Source organism: Panthera leo, chromosome C2, assembly GCF_018350215.1.
Source record: "Panthera leo isolate Ple1 chromosome C2, P.leo_Ple1_pat1.1, whole genome shotgun sequence".
NCBI classification, from domain to species: Eukaryota; Metazoa; Chordata; class Mammalia; order Carnivora; family Felidae; genus Panthera; species Panthera leo.
In genome coordinates, this window is record NC_056687.1 from 49,447,714 (window position 1) to 49,460,770 (window position 13,057).

General features: G+C 38.2%; 1 protein-coding gene across 4 annotated transcripts in view; it reads left to right on the plus strand.

Moving 5' to 3' along the window:
- Positions 1-13,057, plus strand: part of ZPLD1 (zona pellucida like domain containing 1) — a 536,628-nt gene that overhangs the window by 199,505 nt on the left and 324,066 nt on the right. For all 4 annotated transcript variants that reach the window (XM_042955552.1, XM_042955553.1, XM_042955551.1 and 1 more), the window contains one exon: positions 8,100-8,189. The gene's annotated coding sequence lies outside the window, so the exon portion shown is untranslated. The remainder of the gene's footprint in view (positions 1-8,099; positions 8,190-13,057) is intronic.

Below are 13,057 nucleotides of genomic sequence, written 5' to 3' on the forward strand. Positions count from 1 at the left end.
CTGTCTGGTTTGGGAATCAAAGTAATGAGTCTGGAAGTTTTCCTTCCCTTTATATTTTTTGTGAAAGCTTGAGAAGGATAGGTATTACCTCTGCTTTAAACGTCGGGTAGAACTCCCCTGGGAAGCCATCTGGTCCTGGACTCTTATTTGTAGGGAGATTTTTGATAACTGATTCAATTTCTTCACTGGTTATGGGTATGTTCAAGTTTTCTATTTCCTCCTGTTTGAGTTTTGGAAATGTGTGGGCGCTTAGGAATTTGTCCATTTCTTCCAGGTTGTCCAGTTTGTTGGCATATAATATTTCATAGTATCCCTGATAGTTGCTTGTATTTCTGAGGGATTGGTTGTAATAATTCCATTTTCATTCATGATTTTATCTATTTGGTCATCTCCCTGTTCTTTTTGAGAAGGCTGGCTAGAGGTTTATCAATTTTGTTTATTTTTTCAAAAAACCAACTCTTGGTTTCATTGATCTGCTCTACAATTTTTTTAGATTCTATATTGTTTATTTCTGCTCTGATATTTATTATTTCTCTTCTTCTGCTGGGTTTGGGGTGTCTTTGCTGTTCTGCTTCTATTTCCTTTAGTTGTGCTGTTAGATTTTGTATTTGGGATATTTCTTGTTTCTTGAGATAGGCCTGGATTGCAATGTATTTTCCTCTCAGGACTGCCTTCACTGCATCCCAAAGCATTTGGGTTGTTGTATTTTCATTTTCATTTGTTTCCGTATATATTTTAATTTCTTCTCTAATTGCCTGGTGGATCCATTCATTCTTTAGTAGGGTGTTCTTTAACCTCCATGCTTTTGGAGGTTTCCCAGACTTTTTCCTGTGGTTGATTTCAAGCTTCATCGCATTGTGGTCTGAAAGTATGCATGGTATGATCTCAATTCTTGTATACTTATGAAGGGCTGTTTTGTGACCCAGTATGTGATCTATCTTGGAAAATGTTCCATGTGCACTCGAGAAGAAAGTATATTGTGTTGCTCTGGGATGCAGAGTTCTAAATATATCTGTCAAGTCCATCTGATCCAATGTATCATTCAGGGCCCTTGTTTCTTTATTGATCGTGTGTCTAGATGATCTATCCATTGTTGTAAGTGGAGTATTAAAGTCCCCTGCAATTACCACATTCTTATCAGTAAGGTTGCTTATGTTTGTGAGTAATTGTTTTATATATTTGGGGGCTCCCGTATTTGGCGCGTAGACATTTATAATTGTTAGCTCTTCCTGATGGATAGACCCTGTAATTATTATATAATGCCCTTCTTCATCTCTTGTTACAGCCTTTAATTTAAAGGTAGTTTGTCTGATATAAGTATGGTTACTCCAGCTTTCTTTAACTTTCAGTAACATGGTAGATAGTTTTTCATCTCCTCACTTTCAATCTAAAGGTGTCCTCAGGTCTAAAATGAGTCTCTTGTAGACAGAAAATAGATGGGTTTTGTTTCTTATCCATTCTGATACCCTATGTCTTTTGGTTGGAGTATTTAGTCCATTTACATTCAGTGTTATTATAGAAAGATATGGGTTTAGAGTCACTGTGATGTCTGTAGGTTTCATGCTTGTAGTGATGTCTCTAGTACTTTGTCTCACAGGATCCCCCTTAGGATCTCTTGTAGGGCTGGTTTAGTAGTGATGAATTCCTTCAGTTTTTCTTTGTTTGGGAAGACCTTTATCGCTCCTACTGTTCTGAATGACAGACTTGATGGATAAAGGATTCTCGGCAGCATATTTTTTCTGTTCATCACATTGAAGATTTCCTGCCATTCCTTTATGGCCTGCCAAGTTTCAGTAGATAGATCCGTCACTAGTCTTATCGGTCTCCCTTTATGTGTCAGAGCATGTTTATCCCTAGCTGCTTTCAGAATTTTCTCTTTATCCTCATAGTTTGCCAGTTTCACTATGATATGTCGTGCAGAAGACTGATTCAATTTCCGTCTGAAGGGAGTTCTCTGTGCCTCTTGGATTTCAATGCCTTTTTCTTTCCCCAGATCAGGGAAGTTCTCAGCTATGATTTCTTCAAGTACACCTTCAGCACCTTTCCCTCTCTCTTCTTCCTCTGGGTTCCCAATTATGCATATATTATTGCGTTTTATCGCATCACTTAGTTCTCTAATTTTCCCCTCATACTCCTGGATTTTTTTATCTCTCTTTTTCTCAGCCTCTTCTTTTTCCATAATTTTATCTTGTAATTCACCTATTCTCTCCTATGCCTCTTTAATCTGAGCTGTGGTCGCCTCCATTTTATTTTGCAGCGCGTTTATAGCATCATTTAGCTCCTCCTGAGTGTTTCTTAGTCCCATGATCTTTGTAACAGTAGATTCTCTGCTGTCCTCTATGCTTTTTTCAAGCCCAGCGATTAATTTTATGACTATTATTTTAAATTCATTTTCTGTTATATTGCTGAAATCACTTTTGATCAGTGTGTTAGCTGTTGCTACATCCTGGAGTTTCTTTTGAGGAGAATTCTTCCATGTTGTCATCTTGGAATGTTTTGGAGTGGCAGGGAACTGTAGGACTCTTCCTCTGTATTGTTGGGAGTAACTTGTGTTGGTGGACAGGACCACAGTCAGACTCGTGTGTACCTTATCTTCCCCTCTCCCAGGGGCAGAACTCACTGTGGAGTGGTGTGGCCCCTGTCTGGGCTACTTGCACACTGCCAGGCTTGTGGTTCTGTTTTTATGGGATCTGGCGTATTAGCCATTGTGGATCCGCAAGGTGCACAGGGGCAGGAGGGGTAGACTCAGCTTGCTTTGCCTTCGGTGGTATGCTTGGTGAGGGGCCCTGTGGCACCGGGAGGGAGGTCGACCCGTTGGTGGGATGGATCCACAGAAGCACAGTGTTGGGTGTTTGCGGGGTGCAAGCAGGTTCCCTGACGTGAACTGGTTCCCTTTGGGATTTTGGCTGGGGGATGGGCGAGGGAGATGGCACTTCCCAGCGCCTTTGTTCCCTGCCAAGCTGAGCTCTGTCGTCCAGGGCTCAACAATTCTCCCTCCCGTTGTTCTCTAGCCCTCTCACTCTCCAAGGAGAGCTTATAACATTCCAGATATTAAGTCCCACTGGCTGTCAGGACACACTCCGTCTGGCCCTCCACTTTTGCAAGCCAGACTCAGAGGCTCTGCCTTGTAGGGTGGGCTGCCCGTCCACTGACCTGGCTCCCTCCCGCCTGTCTGTGTAGTGCACATCGCCTCTCCGCCCTTCCTACCCTCTTCCGTGGGCCTCTTGTCTACGCTTGGCTCCGGAGAATCTGTTCTGCTAGTCTTCTGGCAGTTTTCTGGGTTATTTAGGCTGATGTGGGTGGAATCTAAGTGATCAGCAGGACGTGGTGAGCCCAACGTTCTCCTATGCTGCCATGTTGCCATGCCTCCTCCACCTTACTCAGTAGTACAGATCTTTTAACAATATTTGTTCTTCCCATCCATGAGCATGGATGTCTTTCCATTTATTTTTGTCATCTTCAATTATTTTCTCGGTGTTTTATAGCTTTTAGAGTACAGGTTTGGTGTAGGTTTATTACAAGGTATCTTATTATTTTTAGCGCAATTGTAAATGAGACTGATATCTTTCTCCTTCTGGTGCTTCATTGTTAGTGTATAGAAATGCAACAGATTTCTGTACATTGATTTTGTATCCTGCAACTCTACTGAATTAATCAATTTGTTGTCTATTTATTTTTGTTGTCTAATAGATGTGGCTAGAGCTAGTACTATGTTGAATAAAAGTGGTGACAGTGGATATCATTGTCTTGTTCTTGACCTTAGGGGAATAGTCATCATTTTTTTTCCATTAGGCATGAAGTTAGTTGTGGGTTTTCATATAACGTTTTTATTATGTTAAGTTATTGTCCCTCTAAACCTATTTTGTTGAGCGTCTTTTTATCATAAGTGGATTTTATACCTTGTCAAATGTATTTTCTGCATCTATTGAAATGGCGATATGGTTCTTATCCTTTTTCTTATTGATATGTATCATGTTGATTTATTTGTGAATATTAAATTACTCTTGCCAATATAGGAAAAAATCCTACTTAATTATGGTGAATAATTTTTTAAATGTGGGATTAGGTTTGCTATTATTTTGTTGAGGGTTTTTGCATCTACGTTTATCAGAGATATTGACCTGTAGTTCTCTTTTTTTGATGGTATCTTTATGTGGTTTTGGCATCAGGGTAATGCTGGCCTTGTAGAATGAATTTGGAAGCTTCCTTCCTCTATAATTTTTTTTAGATAGTTTGAAAAGAATAGGTATTAATTCTTCTTTAAATGTTTGGTAGAATCCTCCTGTGGAGCCATCTGGTCCTGGACTTTTGTTTGTTTGGAATTATTTCTTCCTGTTTCAGTTTTGGTAGTTTATGTTTTTAGGAATTTATCCATTTCTTCTAGGTTGTCCAATTTGTTGGCATATAGTTTTTCATAATGTTCACTTATAATTGTTTGTATTTCTATGGTTTTGGTTGTTATTTCTCGTCTCATTTGTGATTTGATGTATCTGAGTTCTTTCTCTTTTTTTCTTGATAAGTCTGGCTAGAGGTTTACCAATTTTATTTTATTTTTTTAGTTTACATGTCATTTATTTCTGTTCTAATCTTTATTATTCCTTTCTTTCTGCTGGCTTTAGGCTTCATTAGTTCTTTTTCTAGCTTCTTTAGGTAAAAGGTTAGGTTATTTTTTTTGAGATCTTTCTTGCTTTTGAGGTAAGCCTGTTTTGCTATAAACTTTCATCTTAGAACCACTTTTGCTACATCCCAAAGGTTTTGGACCATTGTTTTCATTTTCATTTATTTCTATGTACTTTTCTATTCTTCTTTTATTTCCTGGCTGACCCATTTATTGTTTAGTAGCATGTTGTTTAACCGGAATGTATTTGTGGTCTTTCCAGTTTTTTCTTTTGGTCGATGTCTAGTTTCATACCATTGTGGTCAGAAAAAATGCATAATATGGCTTCAGTCTTCTTGAATTTGTTTAGTCTTGTTTTGTGGGGTAATATGTGATCTATTCTGGAGAATGTTCCATATTCACTCAAAAAGAATGTATATTCTTCTGTTTTAGGATAGAATGTTCTGAATATCTGTTAAATCCATCTTTTCTAGTGTGTCATTCAAAGTCATTGTTTCATTGTTGATGATCTGTCCATTGATGTAAGTGGGGTATTAAAGTCTCCTATTATTATAGTGTTATTATCAATTAGTTCTTTTATGTTTGTTATTAACAGTTTAATGTATTTGGGTGCTTCTATGTTGGGTGCATAAAAATTTACAATTGATATATCTTTTTGTTGGATTGTCCTCTTTATTATTATATAGCGTCTTTGCCTCTTGTTACAGTCTTTGTTATAAAGTTTATTTTGTCTGATATAAGTATTGCTACCTGGCTTTCTTTTGACATCCTTTTGCATGATAGATATTTCTCCATTCCCTCTTTTTCAATCTGCAGGCCTTGTTAGGTCAAAAATGAGTCTCTTATAGGCAGCTTATACATGGATCTTATATTTTTATCCATTCTTTCTACCTGTGTTTTTTGATTGAAATGTTTAGTTCATTTACATTGAAAATAATTATTGGTAGATATGTATTTATTGTCATTTTATTGTTTGTTTTGTGGTTATTTCTGAAGATTTTCTCTGATCCTTTCTTGTCTTTTTCATGTTTTTCTGATTTTCTTTAAAGATACATTTGGATTTCTTTTTCTTTATTCTTTACATATTTATTACATGTTTTTGTTACATAGTTACCATTAGGTCCGTATATAACCTCTTCTGCATATAACAGCCTATATTAAGTTGATGGTTGTGTAAGTTTGAACTCATTCTTTACTCTTTTCCTTCCCACATTTTAGGTATATGTAGTTATATTGTATATCCTTTTATTTCGTGAGTTCTGCTGCTAATTTTTTTTACAGAAATACTCATTTTTACTGCTTTTGTGTTTCCTACTTCTATGCTGTTACTTTTTATCTATCCTTTCCACTCAAAGAGTCCCTTTTAATATTTCTTGCACGGCTGGTTTAGTGATCATAAACTCATTTAGTTTTTGTGAAACTCTGTATCTCTTTTCTGAATGATAGACTTGCTGGATAGAATATTTTTGACTGCAGATTTATTTCCCATTCAGTGCGTTGAATATATCATGCTATTCCCCTCTGGCTTGCAAAGTTTCTGTTGAAAAATCCCTTGCTAAACTTACGGGTTTTCTCTTGTAAGATACTTTGGTCCTGCTGCTTTAAATTTTTTTCTTCGTCACTATATCTTGCTATTTTAATTGCAATATGTCTTTGTGTGGATTTGCTTTTGTTAATTTTGATGGGAATTCTCCATGCCTCCTGGATCTGGATGTCTATTTCCTTCCCCAGATTAGGGAAATTTTAAGCTTTTATTTCTTGAAATAAATCCCCCCCCCCCACCTTTTCTCTCTCTTTTTTCTGGAACTCCTATAATATGAATGTTATTACATTTGATGGAGTCCCTGAGTTCCCTAAGTCTATTCTCATTCTGCATAATTCTTTTTTCTCTCTCTTGTTCAGATTGCTTACTTTCCATTACTCTGTCTTCTAGGTTACTAATTCATTCCTCATGTCTTCCATCCTGCTGTTCATTCCATCAACTGTGTTTCTCATTTCATTTATTGAGCCCTTTATCTCTGCTATGTTATTCCTTATCTCTTTGTTAAAGGTCTCACTGATGTCCTTCACTTTCTTCTCAAGTCCAGTGAGTATTCTCCTGATCATTGCTTTAAATTCTCCATCAGCGATGTTACTTACATTTGTTTCACTTAGATCTTTGACTGTGGCCTTGTCCTGTTCTTTCATCTGGGACAAATCCCTCTGTTTTCTAATTTTGTCTAAGTCTGTGTGCTTGCTTCTGTGTGTTAGGAAAGGGTTGTACTGTGTGGTATATCCTGTTTCCCAGGGCCTGGCGCTTCCAGGAGTGTCTCCAGTATGTGCCGTGTTTGCTTTGCTATTTTGTCCTGTTCACTTTATCTTTCAGGCCAGTCGTCTGCACACGTTCTCTTTGCCTGATGTGGCCAATGTTTGGTCTCTGGCCTGAATGTGGTGCCCTTTATATAGGTGTGCTCTAGTCTGTTTGTGAAATGAAACCTATTGCCACTGTTGCTGGAACTGAGGCTCTGCAAAACCCCTGCATTGTGAGACATGGTGTGAGCAGAGGTTTGGGCTGGTGTTCTTGGGGAGGTGGTCTGCCACACTGGGACTGGGGCAAGTGAGACTGGGAATGGCAGTTCCACCAGAGCGTGGTAGCAGAGTTTGGTGTAAATAAATTAGGTAACAAAAGTTCATGCTGTGCTGGTTCCCACAGGTGTCCTTCAGCTTATGCTGAGGGGGCTGGGGAAGGAAAAGGCATGGGTCAATTCCTTTGTTGCTGGAGGTGTCTCTCTGTGAATGCTGTCTCTCTGGGACATAACCTGAGATAAGCAAATATCCTCTCCACTGTATGCTCTAGGCACTCTTCAGATTGCTGTTTCCATGCTGTATGTTCCTGGGTTCTTTGCCTGCTTTCTCTTCAAGAGCAGTCCCGATGTCCTCAGGGCTCTCCCAGAGCCAAGCATGCTGACATTTAGAACTCCAGGCTTTAAGCCTTAATAATTGCAAAAATTCATGAAATTTGGCCCCTCTTGCTTTCCAAACCAATTGCTATGGAGATTCATTTTCCCCATGTGGGATTTCCTGTGTGCCAATTTGTCTCTCACCCTTCTCCATGACCTCTGCTCCCTCCACACTATGGTGCCCAAGATCCGTTACTGTCCCAAGCTGTGTCTCTGCCCTTCTTTGCTTATTCCATGTGGCTTCTTCTCTAATTTTAGTAGTGGATTTTGTTCTGCCAGTCTCGAGGTCAATTTATGGGGTATTTAGGATGATTTGATAGTTTCAGTTGTATTCATGGGATGACACAAGCCTAGGTCCTCCTATTCTGCCACCATCTTCCAGTCCATTCCATCTAGATAATTTCTTTAGAAAGTCAAAAACTTTCTGTATTCAGTTTGGTTCTAAAAATATTAGATTCTAATAGAGCTGAGCTATTTTTCTGACAAGAAAATATTCTTTTTTTTCCTTATAATGGTAACTTCCTTGTTTCTTGCCTTTTCAGAGAATGTGTGTTCTGTCAGCAGCTATAAAAGTACAGATCTGGGTGCTGATCAAGAATGTGAAGTGAGGCCTGAGAAAATGCAGAACTGAGGTAAAAATTTCCAGGAAGCACTATAAAACCTATCATGATATTCTGTGGTATTTCAAATGCTTACAGAAAGGTGAACCTGAGGTGAATATGGAAAAGGTAAAGGCTCAGCTTAGTATGAGAAACAGAGAAGTCTGAAAAGCAAAATGTGAATTTTTAATTTCACTGTGGTATAAGGGTGGCTTTTCATTTTTGTTGAAAAGAGGACAGATTAGTGAACTTGTGTTGTATGAAACCTAAATCCTTTATCATGATCTTTAAGGCGTTTTGTCATTTGGCTTCACTGACCATATCACCTATGCTTCTCCCCTCACAGCACCCTTGTGGAACTGGCCTTTGTTCTCCTTGTGCACTTGCTTTGGATATTTATATTTGCCATTTCCTCTGCCTGAAATGGCTTTCCTGATGCTATTTATTTGGTGGCTTCATTCTCATCATTCAGGTCTCAGTTCAAATAGTATCTTTTTGGAAAGCCTTTGCTAGACCATCCTAATTGATCTTTGTGTTCCCTGCACCTCCCCCCATCCCCAACCATCTTGTGTGCTTATCCATGGCTCTCCTTTCTGGTGGGATACTGGGGAGATGATACTTCCTGGCACCCTTGCAGTTGGGCAGGACTCTGGGACAAGGTTTGGCCTTTAGGACATAGATGAAAGTGACGTGATTGTGCAGTCTCATCAGCCTTGGTGCTCTCCAGGTGTGAAAGCAACATGGAGGAGAACCCTGCTGATGTAAGGTGTAGAGGGGCATATATAAAGAAAAAAACTCCAACTTGTTGACTTATGACACTGAAATATTTGGGGTTGTTTGTTATTGCAATTTAGACCCTATCTGGTCTAAAAAAGAATCCTCTTTATTTTCTTCATAGCACCTTTGAAATAATCTCATGTATTTGTTACTAATCTGTCCTCTCTTCTAAACATTGCTGGGTGCATTAGTACTACCCAATAGGTAAGTATCTATGTTGTCTGTGGATCCCCATCTATCTTAAACAAGTTAGTTTTTTTTTCTCATCTATTTATTACTAATCTGTCTTCTCTTCTAAACATTTCTAGGTGCATTAGTACTATCCAATTGGTAAGGGATTAACTATCTACGTTGTCTGTGGATCCCCATATATCTTAAACAAGTTTTTCAGAACAGTCATTAGACATTCTGCTAACTGCTTTGGCACAAATCTGGTAAATAGGAGTTATCTATGAATGAACTAGGCTAGGTTCCCACTACCTCAGTCTCTCCCTGTCCTGGCTCATTTCTTCTGATGGAGGGAAGCACATAACTTGTTCCAGAAGGACTATTGACTGGGCAGGATCTGAGAGAACAGATACTGTTTCACATCCCTGGCAAGGTTCTCCTCCAAATGTGCATATAGGAAAGAAGAAGGTGGTGTTTCCAGAGGCTACACAGAATCTATTGTCCTTATTCCTCACCCTGTTCAGCTAGTAGAACTGATATCATCATAGGCAAGGGGAATATGGCGACCCTTGCTTTGCAGCTCACCAGCTACCTTGGGTATGTTAACTTAATGTGAAAAAAAAATAACTTTAAGAAATGGCTCCATTTAAAAAACGAAGGGGTTGCACTTGCTCAGAAGTTTCCAAACTATGGTCCTTGAGGTGCTGCAGGGGTTGGCAAGGGAAACAGATTATTGTAGGTTGGCTTTTGTCTGCTCTCCCCTCTCTTGCTCCCTCTTCAATCAATACAACTTTGTTAAAAAAATCCATTTTATGGGGATACTATATAGTTTTTCATTTGAAAGGGATTTGATACTTGTAAACAAGTTTCAAAAAATCGGACTAAGTATTTGCTGAAGCCCCTTCTGCTTTTAATGTTTGGAAACTAGAAGCCTAGTATGTTCAAGGTACTATGCTGGGCATAGGGCATAGTGGGGCACATAGAAATAAAGAAGACATCACCCCTGACATCCAGATTTAGCAGAAGACAGAGACTTTTGCATGAATAATAGCAGGGAATGAACAAAGGTGGAGGGAGGAGAGGAGAGTACTAAGTATGGACTGTCTATGAAAATTACCATGATATGCAAGCCTTGCTGTGATTGGCCCTTTCTAGCCCCATCCCAACAGCATGGTTGATGATGGGGAACCTTCTCCAGGTCTTAACATAGGGTCTTTGTTGCTTCTAAATTGACTTTGGTATACCAGTTCCCCCATACTCAGCTTCTTTTTTTCTTATTCATACATGACATTTTTTTGTCTGATATATTCCCTGTCCTCAGCAACTTTATTTCTTATTAAAAATGTTGGTGACACGTAACTTAGCAATTTCAATTAGAAGTCTAACACTTTTATAAAGACACAAATTTTCTCTAGTGTCAAGGGCATCAGAGATAAGAAATATTGACAGCTAAGGAATATCAAATTCATAGATTTCTCTGTCCCTGGCCACACAACTACCTTTGATGACTTGGATATCAGTGTTAATGTGTCTCATTTCAGTAGAGTTGTCTGATCTCCAAGGTTCCAATGCAGCCTCTGCCATTAACTGCCTTTGGATTTTGAGTTATTATTTTACTTCTCTTGACCTTCGTTTCTTTTGTGCACAAGAGGTTAGATATTATTGTCTTTATTGTATTTTAATGTTTCTCTTCTTTTCAGTCATGCATTTATTTATTAAAATTTCTGATATTTAACACAGGCAATATATTCATATGCCTTAAAATCCAAATGCTACAAACATATACAGTAAAGGTTCTCACTTACATTCTTGTCATCCATTTTCCCAGTTCCCACCCCAGCCTTCCCCATAGATAGCTATTTTTATTCATTTTTGGGGTCTTCTTACAGAAAATCTTCCTGCAAATACTGTCAGATATAATTATCTTGTCCCCCTTGTTAAAAACACAGTATAAGCACAATGTATACACTTTCTGCACCTAAAAACATCTTTTTTTGGATATAATGTGCCTTCATCTCTTTGTACTGCTGGTTAGCATTCCATTTTAATGATACAGTTTAATATATTTGGTGTCCTAATGATAGCTATATGGGTTGCTTCTTATCTTTTGCTATTATAACTATGTCATAGTAAGTTACATGGTGCCTGTGTCATTTCTAATATATATAAATGTACCTGAGAATAAATCCCTAGAAGTGGGATACCCTAGGTCAAAGGTGTATAATTGTTTTAACTTTGTAATTTTTACAGCTATTGTCAAATTACCTTCCACTGACATTGTACTACTTGACCCTTCTGCTAGGATTGTATGAAAGTGCCTTGTATGAAATTGCCATCAGAATGCACTGTCAGACTCTTGGATTTATGCCCATCTAGTAAGTTAGATACGGTATCTCAATGCAGTTTTGATTTGCATTTCTCTTTTTATGATTCTGGTTAATCATCTTTTTAAATGTCCAAGAACCACTTATGTTTTAAGATTCTGTTCTCGATCCTGAGATTTGTCATAGGCTTATGGCAAAACAACTGTTTCTACTTTAGTTATCCACAGCTTCACTAAGCCATGTCCCCAAACTATGGGTGCTCTTCTCCAGCCTTCTCATTGATTTTACATTTGGAAACAATATTCTTCATCTTCCCCTGTTTATCTCATTTTAATTCAACATTATGCATATTTTGGTCTTTCTATAGAATTACTTTCCAGTAGTAATTCTACTAGCCAATATCTCCTATCTGATATATTCACTAGGATTATTTTATTACTACACAGTTCCCTACAGTCTTACTCACCAAAAACAAACAAATAAAACAAAACCAAAACAAAAAAGAAGAACAAACAAAAAATGAAGACTTTTCCTTATTTTTGTTCAAATTCAAGAAGACTGGATATTCTTTCACTGAAGAGAGAGTGATCAACACCATCAATGTGAGAAGTTTTCCTACAGCTTTTAGGCTGATAAGACTATTTGCACACAGGTAGTGTGTAGAGGCATTTCTTGCATCTGGATACAAATGCACAGTGATGTTGTAGAGAGACTTGGCAGAGGATTGATACGTAAGAGTCCTTGGCAAAAATGAATGCATGGAGAAAGAGATTGTGGGGTGTGGTGGCATCTGCCCTCTACATCCTGATGCAGATCCCTCTCTTAACTTTGTTGGCTTTAAAGTGTCTGGGTTTTGATACTGGACATGACACGATATCCATATCCTCTGGCTAAGGGCTTTCACAGTTTAAACACAACACCTTAGCTTTCCTACATAGTAAGCACACTGTCACATTATTTACAGAGTTAATAGCATAACACAGATCATTTTGACAGAAGAAATGTGGCCCAGGGCTGGCTTGATGGGAATGTGAACTGAGCAATTGCAGAGGCCTGGGCTTAGTAGGGCCTCATGCTTGTTAGTGTTCTGCTGTGTCCCTGATGAAATTCTTAGTAATTTTTGAAAGAGGGGGCTGGTCCCTCATTTTCAGTTTGCCTAAGCCCCACAAATTATGTAGCTGGTCCTTCCTCATTTGACTTGAGGTAAGATTGCCTGAAGAATCAAGTCTGTTTATAGAGCAGAGTCCATTGTATTAGTGTTATTCATGAAGCATCTGTGAATATATTTCCTTCCATTAAGGTGACTGACACTTCTGTTTGTACTTTTGATTGGAAGTGACAACAGAAAAGGATGTATATTTATTTTAATCTTTTATACGTGATGTTAGAAAGAAGACCAGATACAGGCATGAAGAGCAAATGGATGTGTACAATATTTTCCTTGTGCTCCTGTGCTCCAGAGAACACCGTTAAGATCTGTTTCAAAACTGTACTAAGCATAGTCATTTCCTTCCCATATAGACCTGCTCGGTATCATTCTTGCATATAAATTTAATTTAAAATCTTAATTCAAGTTACTTGCAAAGAGAATATCCATAAAGACTTGAAAATTCAAATTTTCCTCTTTGAGCC